At 45.6% G+C, this 7,236-nt stretch overlaps 1 pseudogene; it reads right to left on the bottom strand.

Annotated features, from left to right (window-relative positions):
* Positions 1-275: 275 nt before the first annotated feature.
* On the bottom strand, positions 276-2,593 carry LOC116528355 (annotated as a pseudogene).
* Positions 2,594-7,236: the final 4,643 nt, after the last annotated feature.

Below are 7,236 nucleotides of genomic sequence, written 5' to 3'. Positions count from 1 at the left end.
CCCCAAGTTTGTGTGAAGCCTGCCTGCCATGTCCACAGCCCATGCTGACCCCTCCAGGAGCCACTGGACTTCTTGTTCCTGGGATGTGACAAGCCCAAGACAGCTGCAGCCTTGCAGGACCACTATGCCCATCTGGAAGCAGCACCCAGGGGCCTATAGAAAGAAGTAGAGGTGAAATCAAGTGCCATAAAAATACTTTATTAGGCCAAACAACACACTATAAAAATGCTTTAAAATGTAGCAGGAGGTGATGTAAAGACCCAAAGAGGTACAAAGAAGTAACAATGGCTATCAGAATACACTAAAGAATCCACACTGCTTCTCCCTTTACCTGGAAAAGGAAGCTTCTAGGCTACCTCCTCCTCAGCACACTCCTCAAACTCCTCCTCCTCAGCTGTGGTGTCTTGGTATTACTGATATTCTGACACCAGGTGGTTAAGGTTGCTCTCGGCCTCGGTGAACTCCATCTCATCCATGCCCTTGCTCGCGTACCAGTGCAGGAAGGCCTTGCGCCTGAACATAGCTGTAAACTGTTCGGCATCGCATTTGAAGAGCTCCTGGATGGCTGTGTTGTTACCGATGAAGGTGGCCGACATTTTTAGCCCCAGGGTGGGATGTCCCAGACGGCTGTTTTCGTTGTGAGGGAGACACTCAGCAAAGTAGCTGCTGTTCTTGTTCTGGATATTGAGCATTTGCTCATTCACCTCCCTGATGGACATGTGACCTCTGAAAATGGCAGCCACGGCTAGGTAGTGGCCATGTCGGGGGTCACAGGTGGCCATCATATTCTTAGCGTCAAACAGCTGCTGCGTGAGCTCAGCCACGGTCAGGGCCCGGTACTGCTGGCTGGTCAGTGAGGCAAAGCCAGGCATAAAGAAGTGCAGCCCAGGAAATGGAGCCATGTGCACAGGCAGCTTCGGCAGGTTGCCATTCAGCTGGCCCGGGAAGTGCAAGCATGTGGTGACTCCACTTATGGTAGCAGACACCAGGTGATTCAGGTCACCATAGGTGGGTGTGGTCATTTTTAAGGTTCTGGAACAGATATTATGGAACGCTTCATTATCAATGCAGAACGTCTCGTCTGTGTTTTCTGTGAGCTGGTTGATGGAAAGGGTGGCATTGTAGGGCTACACCACGGTGTCTGACACCTTGGGCGAGGGCAGAACACTGAATGTGTTTATGATCCTGTCTGGGTACTCCTCCTGAATTTCGCCCGTGAGAAGTGTACCCATCCCTACCCAGTCCCCCCACCCAGAGAGTGGGTCAGCTAGAAACCCTGCAGGCAATCACAGCTCTCAGCCTCTCTTCTCACAATATCCATCACCGATTCCATCACCTCCACTCCTTCCGTGTAGTACCCATTGGCCCAGTTGTTACTAGCCCCACACTGACCTGTAAGGTAGTACAGCCAGTCACTCGATGGCCAGGTAAATGGTGGTCACCACCACAATGCAAAAAAGGCCAAGTGTCACGTGTGAGGTGAAAGCACCATTCACCCTGCATGTGGAGCAAATAAAACCCCCTTCCCCTAAGTTACAGGACAGCAGCCTTGCTTGGTAGAACCTAGATCAGGAGCCAATCCTGAGACAGCCAACAGCCGACTCGCTGCAGGTGGCTCCTGCCCATTCCCAGGCAATAGGAAGGCTGTAGTTATGGCCCCAAATCAGCTCCTCAAGTTGAGGAGACAGCTGGGCCTTCCTCCCCCAAATCCCGTTTAGGAAAGGGAGACTGAGTGACTCAGAGGATGGGAGGGTGTTCAGGGGCCCCGGTTCCACAGTTCCCACATAGATGACCTTGAGCACTCATTGACTTTGAACTGCCCTGGCTAAGGAGCTGCACCCCAGTCTTCAGCCACAGCTTACCAAAGATGAACTTGTCTGGCCTGAAGATCTGCCTGAAGGTCCCCGAGCGCATGGAATCCATGGTGCCCGGCTCTAAATCCACGAGCACAGCGCGAGCCATGTACCTGCCACCTGAAGGGAATGGGAAGGCATCGATAAGGAGAGGCCAGCGTTCCCAGGAGAGCTCTTGGGGCAAGACTGGAGTCTCAACACTGGCCTCGTTGTGGTACACATTAATGCACTCCAGCTGCAGTTCACTATCCCCACAGTAGGTGCCAGTGGAATCGATGCCATGTTCATCAGGTATCACCTCCCAGAACTGCGAGAGTTGCGAGAGGCCAGACAGGCCAGGGCTGAGTCACAGAGCTCAGGGAGTTGGAGTTGCTCCAGTCCCTTTCCCACTTCCACCCCCACCCTCAGGCTGCTAAGTCCCTTAAGGTTTGACCTGGCAGTCTTGCCAGCCACTCAGCTACACCGCATCCTGGACAGGGAGCCCAGGGACCACAATGCAGAGGCACCACCCCTTCCTCTGCCAACATCTTCAGCGGCCACCCCGCAGACCCTAGCTGTGCCCTTAGATTAGACCCCTGGCTGCCAACCTTTGCGCCGATATGGTTCCTGCAGTGTCCGGTTTGGGTGAGCATGAACTCCCTCATGGCCAAGTCGGGACTATGGGCAGCAGAAGAAACGTGAAAAGGAGAAGCAATCACACAATGATTCAGCCTGCAGTCCGCCAATGCTTACGTAGCCGCGCATCCACCTTCCAGAGCCTTGGATTGGGCTCTCAGAATAAGAAACACCTTTACTTTTCCATAGGTGCACCCACCTGTGAATCCCTTGGAGTTTAACGTCTATTGGAGAGATCAGGTGGCCTTGCTGCAGTCCTTTTCACATTGGGGAAAGCTGGTCAACTGGAGAACTTCCTCCCGTGTCTTCAGTAAGACCAAATCCCTAGCTGAGCTGAAACTGAATTTTCTTCCCGTGTGGGAGGGGAAGCCTTTTGTTTCCATATTCACAGAGTGCCCTTGCACCTGGCCTAGATTGATGACATATTTTTGTGATTGATGAGATGAGTCCTTTCATCTCTTAGGAGATCTGTGTTAGGAAAGGCTTTCTGTATGCCAACTCCACAGGACATAATGATAAGTTTTCCTTTGGACCAGCTCAAACCCATAGTAAGCTATGGGTGTTAGAGGTAGTCAGGCCTCTGATTTCGTTAGAGTCTTCTTTAGAGTATGATTAGTCTTCCACGTTTCCAGAGGACTACAGTCTCCACACAGAGCGAAGGTGATATCTGATTCCTAGAGCTGAGGATAGGTGTTGGGATATGCCTGATGTGAAAGATGGGCCATTGTCACTTTGCAGAGTTTTAGATGATCCAAACTGAGGAATAATATCTTCCGGTGAACACTTTTCAGGTAGCGTGGGGAATGCCTTGATCTCACCAGTGAAGTTATCAGTAAGCATTAGCAAATATTTGAATGTCCTACACAAAGGCATCTGAGTCAATTAGAGTTTTTAGTCCTCACCTGGAGAGGATTCTCAGTGTTAGACACGTTAAACTAGAGGAGAAAATTGCTGGCTGTTTGGGTTATTTCAGGCACAGAGCTCAGGGCAAAGTCACCTGTTTTAGTGTCTTGAAAAGATTTATTGTCATAAACCAATGAGACATTAACTGGAACAATCCTTTCTAGTGTGAAAAGAATCATGTAAGTGCTTAATTATATTCCTATGATTAGTACTTTGCATTAGTAATGTATTACCATGAGTCAGGGGTAATGTATTACCATAGCCAGAGGGGTTCTGGGCTAAACTGCATTCCCTGGCCCATTTTTCTTCTTCTTCAAAGCATTCTGGCCCAGCTCTGGGTATGCTGACCAGCATGCCCATCGGCTTCATTGGTCCTTTCAGTGCAGTGACCTTGGCTACCCCATCTGCAAGGGCATTTTCTTTAATACGGTCAATCTCTCTTTTGATGTCCTCTGCAATGAATTATAGTCACTTTTCTTTGGCAGCCAAGCAGCATTCTAATAAGCTCAAAATCTGAGTGATGTGGTATGGAAAAGCCCTTTGTGGTCAGGAGTCCCTACCCATTCCAAATTGCAGCATAAGCATGAAGCACTACAAAAATCATACTTAGAATCAGTGTAAATGTTAACTTTAAAAAAAAAAAAAGATGGGGTTTCACCATGATGGCCAGGCTGGTATTGAACTCCTGACCTCAGGTGATCCACCCACAGCCTTCCAAAGTGCTGGGATAAATGTTCTTTTAATCCTTTCTCAACTGCAGGGCTCTGGTAAGTTCAATTAACTCAGCTTTTTGAGCTGAGGTAGAGGCCAGCAAGGCTTGTGACTTGATTAACTTGTGCTGACTAATAAGAGTATGTCTAGCCCTCCTGTTTTCCTGATGCATGAAACAACTTGCATCTGTTAATGACTCTTCCTTGGGATGGTCAAGGAGCTCATCTCAAGTCTGGCCTGCTAGAATAAACTTGTTTTATAATCTGTGACATGGTTTGGCTGTGTCTCCAGTCAAATCTTATCTTAAATTGTAGCTCTCATAATTTCCATGTGTCTTTGGAGGGACTCAGTTGGAGGTAATTGAATTGGGTGGGGTCTTCCCATGCTGTTCTTGTGACAGTGTATAAGCCTCATGAGATCTGATGATTTTACTTTTTAATTTTTTTTGCTTGTTTTTTGAGACATAGTCTTGCTCTGTTGCCCAGCTGAAGTGCAGTGGCACGATGTCGGCTCACTGCAGCATCTGTCTCCTGAGCTCAAGTGATTCTCCTTTCTCAGCCACTTGGGTAGCTGGGATTACAGGTACCCACCAACATGCCTGGCTAATTTTTTTATTTTTAGTAGAGACGTGATTTCACCGTATTGGTCAGGCTGGTCTCAAACTCCTGACTTCAGGTGATCCATCCAGATTGGCATCCCAAAGTGCTGGGATTACTCCCCTTTATAAAGGGGAGTTTTTCTACACAAGCTCTTTTGCCTGCTGCCACGTAAGAGGCAACACTTGAATTTGGAGGGAACACATTCATATCATAGCAGTGGGTATCACTAACTTAGATTATGGTGGATCAGTAAACCTACAAATGACAATAAATGGACAAAGAATAATTATCTCTCTAGGAATTAATGCCCAGAGAGGCCCAGGAACTTGAAAAAATTGTGCTGTGACTCTGTTATTCCAAGCTTATGCCAAATTATTTTTTATACTTGGTTTTCCTGTCAGTATTTCTCTTTCATGTAGATACATTATGTAAATGTTAATAGAAATAATACACAAATGAAGTTTCCTTTAAAAAAGTCTAACACATCACTCTTATTTCTTATTTATTTATTTATTTATTTTTAATTTTACTTTAGGTTCTGGGTTAAGGTGTTGGTTTCACAATAGCAAAGACTTGGAACCAACATCAGTCTTATTTCTTTCAAGTCTTGTGTTTGTAATGATAATCAAGGATTGATGTCAGTATAGCACAGAAGCTGTGTTGGTTTCTACATGAAATTTTTGTATCTTATTAGTATTTTGAAGTGATCAAGACACGCTTTCTGATAATTAGAGAAAGTCTTAGTAACATATGAAGACATTGACAGACAAAAAGAAAAAAGAAATTCCTGCAGGAGTGCCTTCCTTTAGTCTAAGAAGTAACTCGTCTGCCTCGTTTCCATCCTTTAAGCCATCTGGTGAAGCTGTGAGTGCAGATAAAGCAGCTCTGAAGGAAATATTTTCCCCTGGGTTAAAAAAAGTGATTGATGAAAAATAGCTATTCCTTGTTTTTAATTTTGATGAGGCTGGTCTCTACTGGAGGTGAATGCCCTGAGGATGCCCTGATGAAGAAAACAGGATTCAGAATTTAAGGCTATAGGGATCTACTGACTGTGGTTGGAGATTAACTGTTAAGGTTGATTTTATTGGTTCTCCACTTATACAATTGGATAGATTCTGAATAGTTTGCCCCCAATCCTATGTTTTCCATAAGCCTGGCTATTTTTAGTGTGCAATTTTACAAAACACTTGGCTTTTCAGGAATACTCATATCACTTTACAACAGAATGATCACTCCCACAGGTTGGGTTCTTTGGAAAGTAGATTCTGAGACAGAGTTGAGTGTGCAGAATGTTTGCTATGAAGGACCCTTGAACAACATCTGTGGAAGGCAAAAGAAGGAAACAGGGGAAAGGGGAAAATTAGCCACCGTGCAGGCTGAACAGCCTCAGCGGATTTCACTGGATGGCTCTGGAGCTAAAATGGCCATTAGAGCGCTCAGTATTGGTCCAAAATAGCTGGGCCTTTATACTCTGCGGTAGATCAGTTAGTTAGTGAATGTGAGCCACCCACTCCTACCATCCAGGGCTATAACATTGAGTGAGGCAGCATTGTACCTGAAGCAATCACAGAAGGGGCTGGCAGTTGGAGGTCTGCTGTAAACATTCTGTAACTGACAGCAAATCCTTCCTTGAACAGGGATCTGGACAACATATCTCCATGTCCACTGCATCCTAAACTATCAATAAACTAGAGATTCACAACTTCTACTCCCACAATTCATCATTACAGGTCTGAGCCACTATACCCAGCCCTGTCATATGCTTTTTAAAAACAATTATGTGTATTTTTATGATAGCATAATTTTTTTCACTTGGCAAGCACTCATGAACATTTTCCTGTGTCAATATATATTTTATCTATAAGTAAGATTCTTTTTTATTTTTTAAATTGATGCATAATAGATGTACATAGTTTGGGGTACATGTAATAATTTCATATATTCATACAGTTTGTAAAGATCAAGTCAGTGTGTTGTATTTGACCGAGTGTAGAAAGTTATCACAAGACAAAAGTATGCCAGGTTGCAGGGTCATTTAATATGCTGGCGACCACAGAGGACTCACGTCTCTCCAACCTGTGGTGGCAACAGGAGGGTGCCACGATTTTTTATACCCGAAAAACCACCTTGGGAGTGGGGGTGAGGGGCGGGGATGGGGATGAAAAGGCTTCAGACATTCCCAGGGCTAGTGGATTCTGTAAATTACCTCCTGGGCAGAGATGAGGGTGGGGGTCTCCGGACATTCCAAGGGATGGGGACTTTTGTCATTCCGTTTGTTACTTAAGTGGTTTACAGAAGTCAAGATATACATTTGTTTACACATTATCTGGTTAAGGTGGAAATCACAGAACTTAGTTACTTATTACAAGTCACAGGAGCCAGGATGGAACTAGCTTGGGCTGCTTAGTCTGGCAATTGCCGGTAAGCAAAGGCTAGCAATTCTGGCAGTTACTGATAAGAAAAGGTAAACAGCTTTACATAGTTTTGAAGACAAACTAACAGTTCTATTTACAGAGGCCAAGGACAGTAGTTATTGTGAGGAGAATGGGGCAGCC

This window comes from Sapajus apella, unplaced genomic scaffold, assembly GCF_009761245.1.
Source record: "Sapajus apella isolate SASKATOON/1434 unplaced genomic scaffold, GSC_monkey_1.0 scaffold58, whole genome shotgun sequence".
NCBI classification, from domain to species: Eukaryota; Metazoa; Chordata; class Mammalia; order Primates; family Cebidae; genus Sapajus; species Sapajus apella.
The sequence above is the reverse complement of the archived record's forward strand: the minus strand, read 5'-3'. Positions and strand labels throughout refer to the sequence as shown.